This window comes from Peromyscus maniculatus, chromosome 12 (genome assembly GCF_049852395.1).
Source record: "Peromyscus maniculatus bairdii isolate BWxNUB_F1_BW_parent chromosome 12, HU_Pman_BW_mat_3.1, whole genome shotgun sequence".
Lineage (NCBI taxonomy): Eukaryota > Metazoa > Chordata > Mammalia > Rodentia > Cricetidae > Peromyscus > Peromyscus maniculatus.
Window position 1 is genome coordinate 16,336,921 of NC_134863.1, and position 23,706 is coordinate 16,360,626.

General features: G+C 40.0%; 1 protein-coding gene and 1 long non-coding RNA gene across 26 annotated transcripts in view; one reads left to right on the forward strand and one right to left on the reverse strand.

Moving 5' to 3' along the window:
* The window catches only part of Lpp (LIM domain containing preferred translocation partner in lipoma), a 602,788-nt gene that overhangs the window by 544,065 nt on the left and 35,017 nt on the right, over nucleotides 1–23,706 (forward strand). The window lies entirely within an intron of this gene.
* Nucleotides 9,007–22,426, reverse strand: LOC143268099 (uncharacterized). Of its 2 annotated transcripts, XR_013043696.1 has the most exons (4): nucleotides 22,271–22,426; nucleotides 20,557–21,475; nucleotides 16,523–16,802; nucleotides 9,007–9,578 (listed from the first exon to the last, which is right to left on the reverse strand). It is a non-coding gene; the product is annotated as an uncharacterized LOC143268099 (long non-coding RNA). The 2 variants fall into 2 exon arrangements; XR_013043695.1 differs by lacking the exon at nucleotides 9,007–9,578 and having other exon boundaries at nucleotides 16,083–16,802; nucleotides 22,271–22,422.

Consider the following 23,706-nt stretch of genomic DNA (forward strand, 5'->3'; position numbering starts at 1 on the left):
TTTTTTTCATAAAGAGATGTTGTAGAGCCGGGCTCTACAACTTAGTATTGGCAAATTGGAGGACCTTTTAAAGATTTAGTTTAGTTCCAATTTTATTACAAGCACCAACATAACATAAATAACATAAACTATAATGAATATAAGTTTATATGCTTATAATACAGAGGTATGATTAATACCACAGCCTCAACATGTATTTGAAACCGTGAGGTACTCATATGTCTATAAACAATACTTGGATCTTATGATTGTGATGATGATGCATACATATATGTTTATTATCTACCACTTTACTTAGTGCATATATGAAATATCTATTTGAGTACTTTGCTTGCTCAAGGCCTAGTCAAAATCTGTTACAGTTCCATGTAGCTTATTTGAGCCAAGTTTTCAATTCTGTTGGTTGAGTGAATTTTTATAAAATTCGAGGCAGCTGATACTGGAGGGGTACCCACAACCATAGTGTCCTGACTCCTAGGGCAGTATACGTTCCATCCCAGCCATTCACTGCTGACACCGGTAGGCTGTTCACCTCACTTTAAGCTTCAGTTTTTCCTTCTATTTTTTAATTGTAATAAAAATGCATGTGTTGACATCCTGAATGGGCTGGAGATTGGCAGATAATGACGGTTCCTACTTTTGTGAATAAGCTTTAGGATCTTTAAAAAAGCAGAGTGATTATCTGAATAGCTTTAGCCCTTTGTTGCAGTAGTAACAGTAGGATCACTTTCAATCTAACTGCGGCAATTAATGTTTTTATTTTAGCATATTAAATGATTATGTAGAACCGTGTGGATGCTTCATTTCTAAGCCTCTACTTTGTGGGCTTGCTTTTTTTGCAGTGTTACATTTCAGATCATCTTTGAAAATAGCTCTGGGTTTAATTCTTTCATTTTCCCTGAAATAAGGAAAGTCATGACTGCAGAGAGCCAAGGAATGGCTAACTGGTCAAGGTGGTCACCTGGGAGCAGTTTGCCAAATGCTTCTTTCTGTGTTCCATCCTTTGAGGACCTGGTTTCAGCAACCATCTACAGAAGTACTAATACTGGATCAATCATTAAATAAGACATAATAGCGCAGGCCAAAGACTTATTCAAATAGGTTTTAAAAATGGGAAAGCAGTAGATTGTTGTAAAATGAAATGTAATAGTAGGTTGTCATGGCATACTGTGAGTTCCTGTTAACTTGTAATTTTCAGTTAAGGTAGATTCATTCAGGCAGACTTCTTATTCTGCTGGTTCTTCCACTCTTCCCTCCCACATCCCCTCATCTGCTGTGACTCCCGAGCCTTGAGTGCAGGAGTTATGTTGTAGGTGAACCAGGTGGGGCTGAGAGGGGGAGAAATAATCTTCTCCAAAGAAGAGTCCCCAGTTGGATACCACGTGGTCAGTCCTGAAGTAATATATCTACAAGTAACTTTATACGGCTGAAGCATGTTGTGTTTAGTTGTGTTTATATATTTAGAACTGTGTGCATATGTATATGTGCGTGTGCGTGTATGTGTGTGTGACAAAAAAATTAAAGAAATAGAGGCTGTGGATTTGAGAGAGAACAAACATGGTTCATGGGGAAGGTTGGAAGGAGAAAACGGAAGAGGGAAAACTATGATGATATTTTAATTTCAGTAGTTTTAATTATTCATTCAGTAGTGCCTCCACAGTCTTTAGGTGTGTGGTTTATGTGAAGTTGAACTTTGGTCCTAACTGCAGAATATAGTGACTGAAATGCAGACTCTTTACCAGTCCATTCATGGCCATTGACCAACGAATTTAAATGCTCAGTAAGCCTCCACTCTAGTCAAGACAAGTAGAGTGTTGTAGTTGAACCTCCTCATTTTATTTATAAAGGACTGAGTCATAGGGAAAAAAATGAGTATCAAATGATACCCAGTGAGTATCTAAAGTGATGGTTTTAGTGCATAATAGAAATAAATTTCTGTATCAGTGTGTACTTGGCCCAGTTGTTACACACTCTAGAAATAGCTCTGAAGAGAAGATGTCGTTCGTTATCTGTTCGTTCACCAGCGCCACCTTCATGCTAGTCTGATTTCATATCTTTCTTCCTTACCTTGAAGACCAGCACCCAGACTTAACAATACCACACGTTGCATATGCTTACCACATGTTACCATTGGCTGCCATTGTATATGCTTACCACATGTTACCATTGGCTACTAGTATATGTGCTTACCACACGTTAGTTTTAGCTACTGTCCTATATGCTTCCATACATTTGCACTGGCTACTATTGTTTCTGTTTATCACATATGAGCTTTGGCTACTGTCTTATATGCTTCCACACATTAGCATTGGCTACTATTACATATGTTTATCACATATTAGCGTTGGCTACTGTCCTATATGCCTTCATGCAGTTGGTTATTATTTTGGTTATTCTGTGTTGTTAGGTCCTTATAAGACTTGAAGTTGATTCATAATTTGTTTTTGTTTTGTTTCAGAGAATTTTTATAATTTTAGATTTTGGAAGGTTTTTCTCATGTCAAGTTAATCTTTATAAAGTGAACAAGGTTCAGGTATTGTCTGTTTTGTTCATTATGGATCCCAACTTGTTCCAGGTCCACTTGTAAATTAGCGGTCTGTAGATTGTGAGAAGGACATGTGTCTGTCTCAGCACCCACAGTCTTCATCTGCCTGTGTGTATCTGTCCATCCTCTAATCCCCACACTGTCTTGACTGTAGCTGTGTAGTAAATATTGAAATCAAGTGCTTTATTGTGTTTTCCTTTTTAAAAAATTATATTGGGTGTTCTGATTACTTTGCCTTTAATTAGTTTGTCAGTTTTTAACAAACATCCTGCTGGGATTTTGATTAGAATTGTGTCGAATCTAGGGATAAGTCTAAGGAGAAATGAGATATTTACAATACTCATTTTTTTTCTTCTATCCTTCTCCATTTACTTAGGTTTCAATTTGTTTAACCACTGTTTTTTAGTTTTCCAGTTGGAAATCTTGTATGTATTTTGTAAGGTTTTTAATAAGTGTCTTATGATTGGAAGGATTTTGTAAATAGAACTGTAAAAAAAAATCAGTTCCAAAATAGTAATTGTTACTATATAAAATTAATGTTAATATTTATATACCAGTGTCCCGTGACTCTATTAAATTTATTAATCATAGAAGCTCTGACTTAAAAATTGGAAGATATTTATGTACACTATTTCTCTAAATAAGACTTCCTTCCTATTTCTTACTCTTCTGAAATCCGAGCCATCTCTGTCCTGTGCTCCCTTTGCCTTGGCTAGGACCTCCAGTGAGATGGGGACCGGAAGAGGCATGAATGGCATCCTTGTCTCCTTCACGATCTCGGGAAAATCACTGAGGATTTGTCTGTGATGTTAGATGTGGGGTTGTCATAGGTACTCTCATCATGGAGAGGAAGTCCCTTTTTATCCCTGTTTCTAGGAATCTTAATCATGAAAGGGATTGGATTTCATCAGATGTTTTTCAGTATCAGTTGTTGATCAAATGGCATTTTCTTTCCATGGTCTCCAAATATGAAGAAATACACATGTGGATTTTTAGTACTGGAGGGACCTTGCATTCCCAAGATGAGCTGACTGGACTGTGATGTGCCAGATGTTTCAACCATGGTTGGATTTAACTTGTTAATCATTTTTAAGGAGTTGGGCGTGTGTCATGAGGGACACTAATCCGTAGACTTTTTTCTTTCTGTAATATGTTTAACTTTATTTGGTATTAAGAGAAGTGCTGGCCTTGTAAAAGGAGTCGGCAGTGTTCTTCTCGGGCTGTTCTGGAAACATTGCTGTTTAATCAGTACTATTCCTCAAGTGTTTGATAAAATTTACTGACAAAGTTAACTGGATCTAGAATTTTCTTTATCACAAGGCTTTTATTTTGTGTGTGTAGATTCAACTTGTTCAGCACTTGAGATGGAATGTAAGGCCTCACACACACACTAAGCAAATGAGCTACATCCTTAACTGTGTACTTCAGATAGGATGTGTGAGCATTTGCCCTGTGAGGTAGTTAGGGTTACAGTTTTACAGGCTTATTCTTAAGAGCTCGGAGAGTTGGTGTTGGTCAAGCAATTGTTGATTTTATCTGACTTACAGCGTTCCCTTATTGTCATTTAATGTATGTAAGTGTGGTGGTGGTGTTTTCCCTCAGTCATGGTTTTGGTGCTCTGAATCTTATTTCCTTCCCTCCCCTTGCAATGGTTTTCCATTGTCAACTTTTCTTCTCATTGGATTTTCTGTATTGTTCTGTTCCCAGTTTTGTGGATTTCGTTCTATGCTTTGTTCCTTTTGCTTGCTGTAGGTTTAGTATGTTCTTGGTTTACTAGGGTTAATGCTTAAACTAGAGACCTGAGATCATTTATAATTGTATTATAAAAATTTAATGATCGTTAAGCTTCATCCTACGAAACTCTGTTGTATTTTGGCTTTTATTTTAAATATTGTCTAATTCTTCTTTTGTCCCAGGGATCATTAATTGCCACACTAATTGCCACATTTTTGGTGCCTTCATGGCCTTGACTTCCCACATACTCCCTTGCTGTCTGAAAACAGACTGTGTGACTTCAGTTAAATTAAATTTGTTAAGGTTTGTGTTATGTCCGAGCATGTAAGTTGTGTTGTTTATTTCAAAAGACACATTCAGTAAATGTCAGGGAAGTTAAATTCAGTTGCCAGTATTATACAGATTCTCTCTCCTCATGGGTTCTGTCTACTTTTTCTATTATTGAGAACACATTGCTGATCCTCGGTTATAACTGTAAGTTCATTATTCTTTGCCTTTTAGTTATATGGTTTTTGTTTATTTTAGTAAATTTTGAAGCCTTGTTATTAAATGAATACACATTTGGATGGGTTATGCTTTCTTGGTGTCTAGCATTACATTATACTCATTTCAACTGTAAAAATACTCATTTACTGGACTCTGATCTTAATTTAGTTTTCTTTGATTAGTGAACATGGTATTTTCTCCCAATCTTTTGTTTTTAGTGTATTGTTATTTTTGTATTTGAAATCAGTTATTTGGTGATGGAAAATAGCAAGGCCTTACTTTCATATTCATTCTGACAAGGTGTTTTGTTCACTTAGATGATTTACATTTGATGTCATTATTGATAGAACTTGATAAAATTCACTACCTTCCTAGCTCTTTCTACTTTTCCATCCTTTCTGTTTTTCTCTTTGGTATCTTTTGAAGTATTTTCCAAAGTGAAGGAGAATTTAGAGTCCCTTGAAGCCAACAAAGCAAGACAGAATTCATTCCTAGCAGGCTGTAGTAGAAGTATCAGAAGAGATTTTACAACCTGGAGGAATGTGGCAACAGACTGAACGTTGGATTTACAGAGTAACAAATAAACCACCTGTTTTTCTTGTTCCTTTTCTTACCATGTCACCTTCCTTCATGGTCTCTTTTTTTCATGATGCTATCTTCCATGAGGCCCTCACCAGAGGTGAGCAGTGTCTACATCATGCTCTCATCTGCAGCTGTGATCTGACAAACCCACAAATTGCTATGTGTTTACATATCTAAAGTAAAAGGAATGGTGGGAACTTGCGTAGCTATTGAAAATAGTCTTTTTATGACTCTGCTTTTCTTTTCTAGCATATCTATTTTAGTCTCATGAAGCAATAATAAGACATACTCTGATTTGACCGAGCCTCTGTCTCTGATGATAATGTGTGTTTTCTTCCATTTCTATAAAACTTGTAACATTAATCATACTTATTTTGATTTATTATTCTGAGGTCCCAACATCTGTGGTCTTTCTAAGTCGACTTTTTTTTTTTTTCTTGTTTGTTATATTGTTTGCTTTCTTGTATGTCTTGTAATCTCCATTGAAAGGCCAGATACCTTATCTAGGAAACAGGTACATGGCAAATATTTCTGATGCCTAGAGCTGGACATGTGTTCTCCTCTGTTAGCCCTTTCTGGTATTGTTTTCGTCTTGGTGAGAGTGGATCTTGAGAGGGAGAGGTGCTATGGTTCAGTTGCCCTCAGTGCAGCACGCATTGTGCATGCTTCCCAACACCTCCAGTGCAGCCTATCCTTACAGTAGGGCATGCTCTGCTGCTAGAATGTTCTCACCTGCCTCCCTTTAAAATCGAGATGCTCCGTGCTTGACATTCCCTCATCTCTCACCCATTGTGCGCTGCTGTTACTGCATGCTTGATGTCTGTGGGGGGAGGGGTGTTTCCTGTCCCTCCTTACCCTCGATTTGGGGGCCATTCTTCAGTGACTCCACCCCTGCCTCCAGATTAATTATGGCTTTTGTTCCCTCTCTCTGACTCTAGGAGAACCTCACAGGTGTGTTAGGGCCAAAGGATTAACTTTCCCATGACTTACAACTCTTGTTCTAAGGGAAAGACGTGTAGAAGGGTCTGTGTGTGGCTCTAAGCCTTCCCTGTGACTGCTGTTTTCCAGCTTCTCACCACCCATGGCAGCAGAGGCTTTGTCAAGGTTCCTGCCCTCTGCCAGGCACCGTTGGATTGCATTGGGTGGGGACTGTAATGAAGAGTATAACCTGAGTGCCTGTTTTATCTGTAATGCACGAGGGTCCTGTCTCCTCAGAGTTGTGCTAAGGCGGCCTTCTGCAATGGACTTCCGTCAATGTTCGTTAACTTTCTCATTTTCCTATAGCCTGGCATTTAGAGGCATTTGTCTCTTGTAAGCAAATACATCCTCTCTCCCCTCAGAGGTATTGGTCTGTACTTCAAACTCAGCTGTGCCGCCCTGGCCCTCCGTAGGATTTGAATAAAGTAGCGGGTTTCCGAACTGTCTGGCATAAGTTGTGTTCATTCATCTGTCTCCATCTTATGTAGAAGCCATTCATTTTCACTTCAGTATCGTGTTTTAGCACATTACAGGAGGATCAGAAGAAGTCTGAAGCGTAATAAATTTGAGGCCAGCCAGACCCCATCTCAAACAAAAATGCCATAACATTTCCATTTATTTTGTTAAGAGGGTGATGAGGGCTGGGTAAATCACTCATTGAGTAAAGTTCATTCTGTGCCAGCATGAGATCCTGAGTTCAGATCCATGGCACCCACATAAAGCTTGTATGTGTGGTTGCAGGCCTCTATAACCTCAATACAGGGAAGAGGAGAGCTACATCTCAAAGGCTCACTAGCCAGTCATTCTAGCTCAAACGTCACACACACACACACACACACACACACACACACACACACACACCCCTCACAAAAGAATAGTTGCAGTATGTAGGCTTGGATCCATTGCTACAAGGAATGTTTCTAAAAGTGTGTGTCTTTTGATACACACTCAGACAATATTTCTCAAAGTTATAATGAACTAGAGTCAGTGAGCTGTAGAAGAATACATATGGCTTTTGTATGTATAACTTTGGTGTGAGTTTATTTATTTTGTACTGCTAGAGATTGGTCCTAGGGGCTTACACATTCAAAGCAGGTGCTCTACACAGAGCTGTATTCCCAGTCTAAGATAAATTATTTCATGTCAAAACTTAAATGAAATATAGTTCCTAGGACAGGACACCCTTCTCACGTGACTGTAGAACATCTCTTAAGCTGTCCCACCATAGCGTCGTAGCCCCTGCCAAAGATTAGCTGAGAATCTGTTATTAGAGTAGGCACTTAGGAACCAAAAGGCGAAAGAGGTCATGTCTGTTGAAAAGCTCAAAAGAGAGAATGCAGCCACTAAAAAGTAAAACAAGGAAGGAAGAGAAAGAAAAACAAGCACATTGATAGTGTTATTCAATATTCAGTACAGCTGCCTGAAAGGTAGCTAAGAACCAGGATCTAGAAATGTGTTCTTGATGTCTGACCTAATGCTCCCCAGCTGGGTAAACAACTCACTTTTTCTTTCTTTAGAAGTATAATGGTAACACCAACCACAGTGACACACTGCAAACGCCATGCATCTTCTAAGTGATCAGTAAACATTAGCTTTAGCATCACCATCATAGTTATCACCGCACAGCAATTTTGTCTCAGAGTAATTACAGAGATTTCATAGAACTTAGTCATTCTTAAGAATGAAGGGTAGGAAAGGCTAGAGAAATGATTGAGCAGTTAAGAAAACGTTTTGCTCTTGGAGAGGACCTGAGTTCAGTTCACAGAACCCATAACAGATGGCTCATATCAGTCAGTAACTCCAGGTCCCAAGGATCTGATGCCCTCTTCTGGCCTCTACCAGTGTCTTCATGCAAGTGATACACAAATACACACTCAGGCCCATGATTTTTTTTTTTGGTTTTTTTTGTTTGTTTGTTTGTTTGTTTTTTAAGACTAAAATGTCTAGCGTTTTATAGTGATTACTGATGTTGCTGGAGGGCTTCTCTCCAGCTTCCACCAAGCCCCGCAGTCCCACAATCCACATATAAAATAATCACTCAGATGCTTATATTATTTATAAACTGTATGGCCATGGCAGGCTTCTTGTTAACTGTTCTTTTATCTTAAATTAACACATTTTTATAAATCTATACCTTGCCACGTGGCTGGTGGCTTACCAGAGTCTTTACATGCTGCTTGTCCTGGCGGTGGCTGCAGTGTCTCCCCCCTCAGCCTTCCGCTTCCCAGAATTCTCCTCTCTCCTTGTCCCACCTACTTCCTGTCTGGGCACCTACTTCCTGCCGGGTCACTGGCCATCAGTGTTTTATTTATATAGAGCAATATCCACAGCAACTGATATCTGGTTCTTTTGCCCTAGAATAAATAACCATGCATTAAGCATCCCTCACTCATCTTTAAGGATCACTGTGTCTGAAATTTTCACTCCAAATTAAAAGTCCAATGCTGTTGTACAAATGAAAATATGGGTGCTGACGAGGAGACTGAAAGCAGGGGCATCCCGGTTATTGTTTTCCCTCTGGCTTACAGAGCAGTGGGCAGACAGTATTCTTCATGCAACCAGAGAATTCCAGAAGCGGACTTCTAGCCTGTGCTAGAATTCCACGATGATAGCACTGGTCGGCTTTACCCAGTGTTTTACTGATGATTGTAATCCAAACATGAAAAGATCTAAATGCATGCTTTGAAGGAATTTGCAAAACTGACAAGGAGGACCCAGAAAAGCACAATTCTATTTGTTTCTTTCACATCTGTGTTTATTTTTCCCCTTCTCTTGTGCATATTGAAGATTTTCAAAAGAGTATCTTTTAAAAACCAAATAAATATTTTCCAAAGTCTTCACTGATCGAGTGCATCAGTGTGATCTTTGTAGATGTGGACATTAGATGATTAAAAGGACTGATCCCAGTGTGGCACTTTCCCCTTTATGCATAAACAACTTTTAAAACTTCTACTGCACACCAAAGAGCTAACTATAGTATCACAGCTTTCTGGAAGAGCTAATAAATCTTACTTCCCTTGTTTTATTAGGATTATAAACATATGTTAATTGCACAGGTTAGTGGGTCTTCCTGCTCCATCATCACCAGACACAGAATGTGCCCTGGTCACAGCCTTCCTGCCTTCCCCTCTCTTCCTTCCCCCAAAGTCCTTTTGCTTCTTCCCTAAACAATCTTATTCTACTTTCAGGTTTTCCTTCTCCCCCGCCCCTTGTCGTCAGTTTCCCCAAATGCTTGCTCCATGTCATTTCAGATCTAAAGCAAAAAAAAAAAAAAGGTTATACTTCTTTACTGTCCTTTTGTGTCTTATTTTAAAAGGATCACCTTAATAAGAGAAAGGGAAATGACCCAAATAAATAGAAACTAGCCTGGTAATTATGAACCAAAGGTGGCTTCTGAATCTACCAGTGCCTCAGTGAGAGGCTCTCTCTTGGGTTCTGTATTCTGAAGCCAGTCCCCACGAGGAATGTGGTAGCATTTATAGCTGTACAGTCATGCCATTCTGATTCATATGAATTTATTAACTGAATTCAAAAATGGCCTTTGTGGGCTGAGGTTGTAGCCCATTGGCAGAGTACTCTGTACATGAGGTTCTACCAAAGAGGGAAAAAAAGGATCTTTGAATAATAGAAATTATACCCTACAGATACTTTCAGGTGCATAAACCTGTTAGTCTCCAGGGAGACTGGCAAGTACATAGGCTATTAAGCTAGAATAATATTCATTTTTTTCAATGACACATGCCTGCCTGCATTACTCAGTGAAAGCACTTAATGCATGCTCTGTTCTATACCATAGATTGTGCGGAAGATATTGCATGTATGATCTTAACTGATAATGTGTTAAATGAGGGCAATTGCTATTACCATATAATTGATATTTTAAAAGTTAGTCACCATGAATGAGAAAGCTAGTTAGTAATGACAAAATTTTATACCAAGCAGTAAACCCAAAGCACAAAATTGTATTACTTATGTATTCGTTAACTCATGCTTAATGAATCTCTTAATAGATAAACACTATGTGTCAGTCAATTTTAAGATATTTTCTGTGGTCATTATTGGTTCTTGGCTAAATAATAGTAGATACTACACAACATCTTATCATGCTCTTTTGGAATTGCCATACTTTACAAAGACAATGAATGCTATTGAGGAGTTCCAGTACCTACTTGAACAAATCTAGCTTATATAGAAGAATTCTTTTCTAGGGGAATTTTGTTGGCAGAACATTCATTTAATATCTGTCCTACTCAGTGAATCACAATATCATGTTTAGGATATGTTAAAGAGCAATTATCTGGGGGTCATCTGGTTTACCTCTCTCATTTAGAAAATGAGAAGGTTTCCCCAAAGAAACACAAAGACAGTATCTGAGACAAAGAAGAAACATAAAGAAGCAAGTTGGAAGAAATTTTACAACTTGGCTTTCTCAGTATTTACAAGACACTAGCTCAATTCACAAAGAGATGTTAGAAAATTGGTACCCAGGAATAGAATAAAATCTCCTTCTCTTTTTTATACCTTTGAACTTGTTACAGTCCATTCTAACATAGAAATGGAGCTGAGGGTTTTGAGCTTTTTTGTTCAGTTTGAATAATCGAGATTCCATCCAAACGCTTCATGTGGATCCCATGTATTTTCCTTCAAGTGCATTAAGCAGTTTCTTCCGTGTCAAGTGGAGTTAGAACTTCCTGTTGGTGTTCTACACAGTATTCTTCCTTCTCTTGCACTACAGTGCTCATTCAGACCTGGATGAGGTCACTTCCTGTCACTCTCTCTCTCACACTTACATACATTCACTTAAGGAAGCCTGTAGTATGAGCTCTGTGCAAGCAAATGTGTGGTTCATCTCTTGCCCACCATAGGAACATGAACCATGTGTTGCTTTATCAGCCTTGAGAGATACTATATTGATAAATTAGAGGCAGAGTCCAAAAGATTGCCCTACTCTAAACTAGGTATCCCTGGGCAAGTTGCTTCATCCTTTCCAAGGCTCAGTCCTCTTATCTCTAAAATGGAGACAATAATAATGAGTAATTGTGATTAACTGAGAAAGCTCATGTCACTCATCACAGTGACTGACATGGAATAGCAGCTTAATAACCACTGATGTGAATAGAGCATCTCTAAAGATCCAGATACCAAATAAGTACCTACCCATTGGAATTGACTAGGACTTAGTACCCCCAATACAGTGCTCCTATTTACCATGTGGGTAAGAAAGCTTTATTATGCCATTTGGATTTAATTTGAAAGCTAGCCTCATCCTCCTTTATTAAAGCCAGCTCCTTGGCCACCTGGATAACTGCCTGGCATGGGCATGAAGAAACTTATATGATATAGGCATGATTAGATGGTCCAGATTGTGTTTTTATTCCCCAGAGTATGAGAGAGAGGGGGAGGGTGGGGAGAGGTCAGAGTACTATAAAACCAGGTGTATGCTTGTTTTTAAATCACTTCAACTTAGACGCATTTCCTTTTGATGTTGTTTAAAATAATGTCATCCTGAACTTGGAATTATATCTGCATGAGATGAAGTAATGGGATTCTAATCACCTCTAAGAAAAGAAGCAGGAATTGACTTTTACACATGGGCTGAAACTACACGGAAGATTTGCTGATTTAAAAACAATTGTTTTATGGGTATATGTGTCCATTTGGACTTTCTGCTGTGGTGCATGTGTTTCCAAAGAAGATTCTGGATAAACATTGTAATTTTCCAAAGCAGCTGGTCTTCTCCTGGCGTTATTACAGGGTCAGTCTATTTCCTTCTAATCTGACCATAATGTCATAAAACGCTGGCTGTTCCCCTGGCAACTATTCAGTGTAGACTAGCTGCCTTCCCTCCCTCCAGCCAACACTGGGCTGCAGGCAGGCTCCTGCAGGCGGTGAGGAAGCAGTTTTCTTCACTGAGGGTGTTGGTGTCAACAAGTCGCTTGTCTTCTTTTCCTTCTACTGGGAGAATCCACATGCAGATTTTAGAGAGGAAAAATGAAAGTAAATCACGCTCAAGCATTCTGTTTGTCTCATGCTTTCTTCTCAACCCGTGTAAAATTGCTGGCCACAGTTAACTTGTTTCCAAATGAAATCATTGATGAGAAATCAGAAATCTATAACTAGGAGAGGCTGCCTGGGTACTCGTTGATGCCTTTTCCCCTCACCTGACATTAAATACCTGCGTGAGTTCTTCTGTGGAGTTTTCCTAATAGGCTCTCCTAATCCTGTTCCCTAAATTAGGACAGAGCTTATATCTCCTTCCAAATACATTGAGTCAAGCCCATTTTCTTAGGGAAGCAGGGCCTTATACCTCTTGTTCCTGCCCCCTCTTGTCTTTTCTGAAATACTCTTCCATGCAGACTGAGTTCCAAACAAATTATTGTTTGTATTCTCTTGCTAAGTAGAACAAAGAACTTAGAAGTGTTGAGAGAAAGAAGACCAAGTTGTATGAAATAACTAATTTGTTTTCCTGATTGTTATTTAAAAAAAAATATTTTGTATGATTCTCCGGATCATAGCACTAAGCATTTGATAGGAATACAAAAATATTGCAATTTAAATTGTTTACAAAACAATAAGAATTGTTAACGGAAACATCAACAAAGGTTGATTTTTTTTTTTCTTTTTATTTTCCTCGAGATTAAGTAGCAAGTGGTAACCTGGTATCCTGTTTAAAAAAGAAAGAACCCCTTTTTGATTTTTGCATAGAAATACTTGTTTATAAATTGTCGAGAAGGGGAAATCTGGCTCCTTCAAAAGGCAGGCATGTTTTTTACATGGAATTTCTAGCACAGGATTTCTAGAGCCACTGGGCCCTCTTCAGGTCATCGCTTCACTGTAGCTAACAGGAGTGCATGTGATAAGGGCAGCCAAGCAGGAACAGTAGAGGGAGACTGGGGCAGTTCTGCTTCCTGGCAGCAGGTGTGGTGGTCTGCAGCCTTATCAAGTTTTCATACAGACTACACAGCGCATTTGGTAATGACCTGCCAGTTAACCCTTCTGAGCAAGACATAGTTGGAGCCAATGCCTAGCTTTGAATGCATAAATGCATCTCCAGATTCCTAAAGGGCTGTTAGAGCACTTAGCTCTGTAGGATCGAGAGGTTCAAGTGAATAGAGCATGCTGGAGCCGCTTCTGCAGCCGTTCCCATTAAGAGGCCAAGTGTCCCCTTCTTCCTGCCTCTGGCAGAACATCCTTTCTCCTGAAGCATATCATACCTTCTTCCACAAGTATGTGTGCTGCTACTGCCACTCCCTACCCCAGAACAACACCCAGCCCTGTTGGCATTCCTGTGGGCTGTGGTAAGAGGCGTTCTGCTTGAGTCTGAAAAGACTGCAGTGTTGCTGTGTATACAGGACAAAAATGGAAAACCAGATCATGTGTTTGTCTTAAAACTAAAATTCCAAAAACCTGATCTGAAGCGAAGAAACATTACCATAGTGTGAGACGGTGTCCAGACTCGCTTGACAGGAAGCCTGGAAGAGAATCACCTCCCCTGTTTATTTCACAAGTCTTTTTCTACAGTAAGCTATCGGTATTTCTAGGAAAGTGATACAGATCATGATTTGATGCACATGAAGTAACATCGCAGGCATGAGTGATCGCTCTTCATAACCAGTGAGGTCCCCTGGGTCTACTAGTTAGCCTCACACTTAGAATGTCAGTGCTGTCAAACCCTGTATTGAGCAAACACAGATGACAGCCGGGCAAGCAGAGTGACTGGCTGAAAATACCATAGCTGATTCATTGCCTACTCTATTGAATATCCAATTTCCTGATTTTTAACTAATGTTCCTTAATTTTTTCAGTATAGTTTTCTAATGAATAATAATGGGTATAGCATATGAAACCTGTTTAGTAGCTTACAGGTCCATGTGTCTTCATCTGTGTCTATAGCAGTTTCAATGGCTACTTTTCTCCCTTTAGTTATTTGGCCCCTTGAACCTCCCAACAACTGTCAGAGTTTCATATTTCCATATATATATATATATATATATATATATATATATATATATATATATGTATATATATGAATCAGTTACTATCTGCAGCAAATAGTTGACCTTGTTTATGTGAGAGGCAGTTTAGTGGGATGGAAGAGTTAGGTGTCCTGCAGCCCTGGAATTTAAGTCCCTACTTTGTTTGGAATAGTGTGCCTTGGGCAAACTGTTCTGTTTAGAATTATTCTCTTCAGACAACAGGTGAAGGTAGAGCTTTCCTTGCAGAGACAAGGACATTATATTGTCCTTGAAGCACTCAGCTCCTCGTTAACAGTGCTGCGTGCCGGCTGTCTTCCCAGTCCGAAGGGTTATGTCTGTATTCAGTTCAGTTGACTTTTGGGAAGGGCAAAAAAATAATTTGCCATGTTCAGATACAGATGAAATTTTAACTGTTGTTAATTTTAAGATGTCTTTCTTCTTATCTCTAAGGAGTTTCAGTCTCTGTCTCTGTCTCTGTCTCTGTCTCTCTCTGTGTGTGTGTGTGTGTGTGTGTAAAACCTATGAGAGTTTGCATCTGTGTTGTTCTTTAGCCATTCGATTGGGAAGGTCTTAAAATTACATGCACTTTTCTAAGGTACCTGAAAGCCTATTGTGTGGCACGCCTGGCCCTCTGAAAATTCATCAATGGGAAACCCATTTTTAAAAGTTGTAAAATAGAAGCTGGTTTTGAGGGCATTATAGCGGATATAGAAATTGCATGAGGAAGGCTTTCGTTCTAACTAGGTAACTGCCAGTGCTTTGTGGCGGAAGAAGCCAGGTCTTAAAACTGACCAGGGCCTTTGGCAGATGGTGTTAGTGGGAGCAAGAGACAAGGATAAGGAGCCTGAATGAAGACTTGGAGGTCGAGAAGATTGATGTATAGGTAGTAGCAATCCACCAGTGGAGCAGGAATGCAGAGCATGAAAGGAAGACACACACAGGAAGCCGATCAGGCCCGGCTAGCAGTGGGATTTGAGTGGCGGACTCTCCTCCAGTTCAATGGGAAGATTTGAGAGCACTGCCACAGCATGACTACAAGTCTGTCTGCAGCAGCTAAGCTGTGAGCACATCAAACTGGGTGGCAGGGATCTTCAGGCATTTTATCGGAAAAGGAAACTTCTGTGTTCTGCTTGCAGTGGATGAAAGGTCTCGGAAGGTTGCGCATTGTGATTTCAGCTACATGTGCAACTCCGCAAGAGGCGGGACTTCTCTTCACTGTTGTGTAACAGGGTTAGTTTTGTTTTGAGCAGATTCTCCCAAGGAAGTGTGGTAATCACATTTCTAAATCCATCACATTAAGTGCTGTCAGCAGTGAATCATTGCTTATGTGTTAAAGGTCAAAAAATTTCCCCTTAGAAATTCATTATTATGCTGACTGGGACGCTTCGCTGTCCAGTACATTTGCATGTGCATGTGTATAAAGTGTGCGAATTCAACAGATAAAAGGCCAGAGGAGACATGGAAAATTACACGTTATCACATTATTTGAAGTTAAATATTTATAAAATATACTTTAGAAGTTTGCAATAGCAAAGTGCCCACATCTTGTGTTTGTGTGAGGCCGTGTGCTGGCTGGTATAAACGGAGGAGCCTGTGTTCACACTTGCCAGTGTGAACCATGACACTTTTTGTGCGTGTTTGCCTTTCCTCACTAATGCACTCACCCCAGCAGATCTCAAGCTGGGGTCCCTAGAATTGCCCTATCAGAAAGTCCTGAAGGTAGGATTGAATTCTGTCCTTCATGTGTATAGCAGTTCAGTAAAAAGACTTTTTATTTCCCATATTTTTGAAAGATCCTTTTATTATTATTATAAGTAAATTTAGCTTCCCCTGGCGTGAACCTAGACCACTAAACCAGTCACTCTAGATGTTTTCACAAAATTAAAATTTAACACTTTTCCATTAGTTTTTATGAGAAGTCTAAATTTCTGTTTAAAAAACAGACAAAATCTGAAAACAATGTCCCGAGGGACTGTGAAGCATTCAGCAGTGCAGGCATGACAGAAGAGTGATCTCTGTAGCTCCCATGTGTGTATGAGTGTTTTGTCTACATGTATGTCTGTGCACTACTAGTGTGTTCACTTCAGTGGGACTGGAGTTACCGACAGTTGTGAGCCTCCATGTGGGTGCTGGGAATTGAACCTGAGTCCTCTAGAGTGCTTGAACCTCTGACCCATCTCTCCAGCCTCCCCTGAAGCTCTTACTAATTTTTCTGCCTCACCAATGCTGTTTCACATGCTGCTCGACTTCTAAGCTTCTTCAACATGCTTTTAATTCCACGGCAGTTCCATGTCTTGGCCAGCAGGATGCCCATGTCGATTCACCGTACTCTGATGAAGTAGCTCTGACCTTTAGGTTTTGCCATTTTCAAAGATGATCCTCAGGCACTACATCAAGCCTGTGACATCAGTTTTCTTCAAAGCTCTCTGGGTAATTTCAACACCAAAATGTATTTTTTCCAGTGTTCTCCATTATGATTGCCATAACTTTTACAGATATTTCTGAAAGAATACATTTCAAGTCATATGTTATTTCATCTTATACTTTGAATCATAAACATTTTAAAATAAATAACCAACACATCCTCTTTATTTCCCATAGATTTATTTATTTTTATTTACTTATTGTTTTCTGTGCATGCATGCATGCATGCGTGTGTGTGCATGCATCTGTGTGTGTGTGTGTGTGTGCGTGTTTGTGTGTGTGTATGTGTATGTGTGCATGTCTGTGTCTGTGTATGCCACGTTTGGGTGGGTGCCCTTAGAGACCAAAAGAAGATGTTAAAATCCCTGGAGTTGGCGTTATAGGTGACAAGCCACGTGACGTGGACCCTGGGAACTGAACTTGGGTCCTCTGGAAGAGTAGCAAGTGTTCTGAACCACTTAACCATCTCTCCAGCCCTATCTTTTTTATTTTTAAAAAATAAAATTACAGTCATATATTCATATATACAAAATATATTTGTTTATATGTTATGTAAGTTTATATATTCACTCATACATTTATAGATTTATGTTTATCCATATTTTCTGGATTTTAGTAGTAGTGTAACATTTCTTCTCACGATGGCATCATTAGTTAACCTATCCTTGATTGCTACATATTGAAAATACTCTTAGGCAACTTTGGGGGAAATAGTGTATGTCTTCCCTTGAGAATAAGTGGTGATTTCTTAGTTCCTCTGTCGGCTGAATTTTGTCCACACAAAGCAAAGAGTTGCCCTTACGGTGTTCCTGGTGTCCCCTTTCCCCTGACCTGTGAAGAAATGGCTCTTTTCTCTGCTCCTGAAACCCCAGTCCATAAGAAAGAGCTGTAGACTGTCAGGGAGGGCCACAACTAACTGACCAAGTTTTCCTGAAATGATCAGGTCCATTTCCACTTCTGACCAGTCATGAAATGTTGACAGGGACTTCTTGGGGTAGAGGAACATTGGGATGATACATGAGCATTCTCTTCTCACATATGAAAAGTAGAAACTGTCTGCTTGGACTACTTGAAATAATCGTGGTTTAGATGTCTGAAGTGTCACCAAGATCTGTCACAAGCTCTGAGAGAAAGGGATGGAAGAGTGACAGGGTAGTAGCACATGGATGGTAGCTCTAGGACCACATGGGGATTTAGGTTACCTGATCCCAGGGTGGCATGATTTTAGTAGACACAATATGCATGGAAGGAAGGTTAACCACTAAAACTAGATGTCAAGGATAATCACTTAGTAGAGATGAAAGGTTACTTGTGGCCTGTACATTGATAGATAAGTCCAGTCCATAAGGAGTTGTGCCCACTGGTTTTTGATCTGGTGGGAAAGGCCCTCCCAACATGTCATGATAGGATAACGTGGTTAGTCACTATAACAAGATGCCCCAGATCATCACTTAATAGAGATGTAAGGGTGTAAGCTTGATAATTCCAGCCCATGTTAACTTGAGCCATTGCTTTTTGATTTGGTAGAGAAAGCCCATTCTAACATGTCATGGTGAGATGATATGATGAAACAAACCCATTCATCTTATGAAGCAAAAGAGGGTGAAATGTGGGCAGGGCCCCATAATCCACTTCGGGACTTACCTTCTGTGATATGTGGACTGCAATAGAGAAGTTCTACAGTCTCCCCATAGTGCACTCTGGGAGCTAAGCTCTTACTACATGAGTCTTTTTTTCTTAATAATTATTTGTCTTTCTTTTATGTATATGCATGAGTGCCTGCATGTATGTGTGCCATTTATATGCCCAGTGTCCGTGATCTCCTGGAACTGAAGTTACAAGGAGTTGTGAACTTCTGTGTGGGGTCTGAGAACCAAATCCCAGGTTCTCTACAAGGGCAGACAGTGCTCTTTACCAGTGAACCACCTTCAGCCTCTATTGCATGAGTCATTAAGGGATATTTAAAATCCAAATCATAGAAAGTAAGGCAGAAATGGTCGTTTCTGTCTTGGTTCGGGGGCAATGTGATTACGTTCTCTGCTCTCTTCTCAGGTGATGCCCTGTTCATTTGGCACAGCCTTATAAACATTTATTTCTCTTCCTATGGTTTTACTAGTTTGGATTATTTTTTAGGCTGTTTGAATAGGGCAGACTTGTCATTATGCCTAGAACACAGTGGGCACTTGGCATATGTTTGTTGAGTGAGTGAAAGAAGCATGCGCCATCCCAGCTTTCCAGTCTAGTGATCTACTTTATGATATAATTTCCAGGATTGCATTGTATCTAAAATTGGGTACCATATGTACAAGAAATTCTTTCTGTGTCAGGATGAAATCCTCCAAAGTAAGTCCCTTCATCCTTTGTTGTTGTTATCTTTTTTTAATATAGAAAATAGTAAACTTTGTAGTATAGAATAGCTGTTTGGGGAGGGGACCATCCCTTGCAGAAAGCTGGGCACAGGCTAGATGGCCTTGCTTTGCACCTTTAAGATTCAATCACTTCTTTGCAAGAGTCCTATTTGGAATCCCAGACAATCTGTAAACCCCAGAAGACCAAGCCAGGTCATTGGACATAGAAAGTGAGATTTGCCATCTCTCCTGGAAAATGTGGATAAAAATAAATGGCTTCAGGATCAATAAGAAACTTCCCCTTGTGCCCAAGAAGGTACCATGGACTGTGCTGAGCAGGCCTTCATCCTTTGGGAGGTCTCCTCCTAAAGAAGGGTATATGTGGTCGACCCTGAAGGCCACAGTGTAATTCATCTTACTCTTTCAACTCTGAAGTCCCTTGAGCGGCAGTGCAAATCTTTGTTTTAGGGAGGGTTCATCCAGGGATATTAAACAAAATGGTATTTGGATGGAAACTTGGCATCCCAATTTGGAAACATTTTTTTATTGGGTACAGATTGGGGGGGGGGGCAAGAAAAAACAAACACAACAACTATGTTGTAAATGTTAATAAAAAAGAACAAGTAAAACAAATTAAAATGTTTTGTTTTGCTGAGGCTTTTTTGCATTCCCATGACTCCAAAATACTTTTAGATTTTATGACAATCTATAACCACTTTAGTATAAAAAGACAATGAACAAATGAAGTGAAAGAAATCCCAAGGGTCACAGGAGTATGGCGTAAAATTGTAGTAGTCGCTTGCTAAAGATTCTAATGGGATTTGTTTTTTTTTTAGAATGATTTTTATGAGTCCAAAAAATTGAGCTGTTAATAATTTTTAACATGGGGTTCTAAATTATGTTTTCAATCTGCCTGTTATTTGCTGGGCCTAAAACTTTGCTGCCCCACCCAGTGCCTGTCTGTCTGGTCTCTAGGAGACTCGCGCTGTTGCGGATTTCTGAAGTTATTTGACTTGTCAGTATCCTGCAATAGAAAGTTAGCGGTCATGATTTGATTCACGGGTCTGTTTGTGTCCCACTGTCATCTTAGAAATGTGCATGTAAGTGGAAGGAGTAGAACCAAGAAGGCCATATTGTAATTCTGGATGCTGTAGGACTAGCTGGGTGATTTTAAGCAGCGGGGTTTTCCCTGTAGCACCCATGGTCTCTAAAAATGCAGGCACCTGCTTGGTAACCAGTTTAAATGTGATGACTCCTGATGGGAGTGAAATGAGGATCTTGAAATGGACCTTCTTGTGTAATGGCCACTGGTCACATTGTGGTTTATTGAACTGTAAGACCAATAGAAGCAAATAATTTTTAAAATTAAACTCTTTAGTTGTCTTTCGCCTGCATAACAATATGTTGCTGCTGGATGCCCCAGTGGAAATTGCTGAAGAACGGCCTCGTCGTTGGAGAGAACTGAACTCAAATTGGTACTGACCTGGAAGACCAACCCCTCTTCCAGAGGCCTAGGGTTGGAGTTTGGAAAGTTTCTCCTTGAGGTAGGCAGTGAACTTCTGGAATAGTACCATGATCAAAGACTCTTGTCTTCCCTTTGGGCATGTGTAGTACTGTGGACCTGGCATGCAAGAAGAGGGGGCCTATTTTCTGTCAAATGGCAGGCATGTCACCACAGATGTGGAATCACTGGACACAGTTTTTCTAAATTTCATTACAATTATTTTTAAGTACCATATGTCCAGTGTCATCTTTGACACATTTCTCTTTCTTCTTCTAAGTTCCAAAGTGAAGCCTCACGTGGCCATCGTAGATTAGCAGTCAAAGGCAAAGATGACATTGACATACTAAGCTTTAGAAGAAAAGTAAAATGGGATAATGGTGTTGAGAATGGGGAGCAGAAGGAACACGTAAGCATGATGTTACTATTATGGGTTGGCAGAAATTCATCCTGCATGGTCAGGAACAGCTACCTCCTCAGCAGAAAATACTCCTCAGTTCTGCTTGTGCCTTGCTCCCCATCAGTCTATGTAGACGTCTTTGATGAGTGACATCATCGTATGCCAGAGTATTGACTGGGAATACCATGTCTGGTTCTAGTGACAGGACACACTCATAGATTAGGACTGTTATGCTACCTTCGTAGTCTGCTTTTCACCCCGAATAGATGCAGAGGCCCCAGTCTTTCTCTCGGAGCCTGGGCATGTGCATGCACACATGCATGCATGCATGCTCACACTTCCTATTCACAGGTGGGTGGAAGGACTTTTTTTCTGTTGCACAGCAATATTTCCTGGTTTATGTTTTTGTTTTTTTTCATCACAGACAGCTATTTTCAAATTGCAGTCTTACCGTAAATGAGTTGGTTGGTCTTGGCATTCATTACTTTTTAGTACTCTTACCTAAAACAAGAATAGTGTGCATTCTTATAACAGACTTGGAATGTGGATAAAATTGGAATTCTAGTATGTGTGGATATAAACATTTACATATGCATGTACGCCAGTGAGCATACATGCATATATTTATATATGGAAACACATGACTACATAGCAGATCATATACATATATGTCACTTGAAAAGGTTTCTGGCACATCATAAGTGCTATTTAAGTATTGATTTTAAGTTAGCTGTGACTGGCCACTGACAGAGGAACAAATAGTTAAATATGGTTGTTGTTGTTGTTATTAGGTGTCCCAAATTCTTCAGCAACTGACGGGAACCTTTATGAGCTTTGTGAGGAATATGTGTAGCAAAGACTAACAAAAAGAGGCAGTCGGCTGAACCTTTGTGGACTCAAGGCTCCGTAGGTATCTTTTCTAGATGCCTCCTGCATCTTCATGAGAAAAGACATAAAAGCTCAATTATACTTTCTCCCAGACTCGTATGGACTGCCAAACTGAGTATGATGACAAGGTGTCTTCGTGAGCCACTTGGGTTGAGTCTTTCCCTTGTAAGTGGGTCACGAACCATAGAGTTAACCTTCAGAACTAGTTAACATCAATGTATGTGTCCTTCAGAACTAGTGACCATCAAGGCTCAGTGCTTCCCAGTACTTTTACTGAAAGTCTGTGCTGTGGAAGCCTTCTTCACCACCAATACCCTTCTCAATATTCATACCGCACACATGCTCCAACTTACATTATTTTCTTGCCGGGTTCTTCTATTTAAGGGCCTTGGGTATCTCTGTCCCTACCTTGACTCAGGCTCAGAGATGTCCTGTTCCCACGCTATTGATGTTGACAGAAGCAGGCACATTTTTCTTCCATGTGCTGCTGATCTCTCAGACAGAATGTACAAGATGTTTTCCGGTTGCCAAGGATACCTGGTGACATAATCATACCTAGCCTTTCTTCCTCTTCCACCCCCTCAGCTCTCCTCTCACCCTCTCCTCCCGTGGGTCTTTATGTGCTGCTCTATGTAGCGTACAGTTTGTACTCTATAGACAGTCATTTATTTTGTCTCGGGGCAGCAGCCAGCGGAATGACTGGAGAACGCACTCCACTCCAGACACTCTCAGATGCTCCAGTAGACAGGCTGCCTCCAGAGAGTGTCCGCCACTCATGCTCTCTTAAACACCAAGGTCTTTCGGGTGTTTGTTTAGTATTGTGTTTTCTTTTACAAAAGTGAATCCCGTTTAAATTTTCTTTAAATGAGGACAGATAAGAAAACATTCAATACTCTCTGGTAAGATTTACTTAGAGAGACATCCTGCCACCCTCAAGTTCAAGGTCTTCTCGGCAAGTTTAGGATAGAATTTTAATAGGCAGAACGAGTATGGACAAAGAGGAACGTGGCTTAGTGTATGATGGAGAATGCTCTTATCTAAGAAGGCCTGTCTAAAGAGCTTAGATTGGCATACCAGGCCCATTGTGATCTGGCTTTAAACCGCTTGCCCCAACTCCCTTCACGTCAGCAGTTGACATTCATTGCGTTGTCTTTGACTGGAACTCCTTATCACCACCACTGATGTCAACATGGACTCTTCTTTATGACCCAAATTAAACACTTCTTCCTCTGAAAACATGTACCTTGATTGTCCCAGCTGAAAGAAAATCTTTTTGTCAACTTCCTCCCAACTCTCTTTACCTCTCAGGTCATTCTCAATCACTTCCTGACCTCCTTGCTGTTCGCTGTGTAGTTGATGATGTCTTAGATCTAATACTGGCTGTCAAAATTCTGTCCTAATCTTACGGTGTTGTCTTTTCTGCCCTGCCCCTTTGTGGTTGGACTTGGGACAGTTCCTTACACACTACATCTGTCTGAAGAGCACTTACTGGGTGGGAGGATGAACAAATGGCAGAAACCAAATGTAGAATGTGGGTGCAGGCAGATCCCTTGGCTGAGAACTAATAAAAAAGAGTCTGATTATCTCGGGGATTTGAATAATTTTAACAGATTTGAATATTAAAGTCAGCATGAACTTTAAAGTAAATCAGGTACTTCAGCTAAACCATCTTTGTTGGCAAGTAAGATTCAGACATAGTATGCTGGATCACATCACGAGTGGGGAATAGAGCTGACTGGTACCCCAGAACTGCCACCAGCCCAGTATGCTCTTTTGAAGTAAGATCACAATCGTGTGATATTTACATACCATTGCCCAGACACAACCCAGGGGGCAATCTCCCA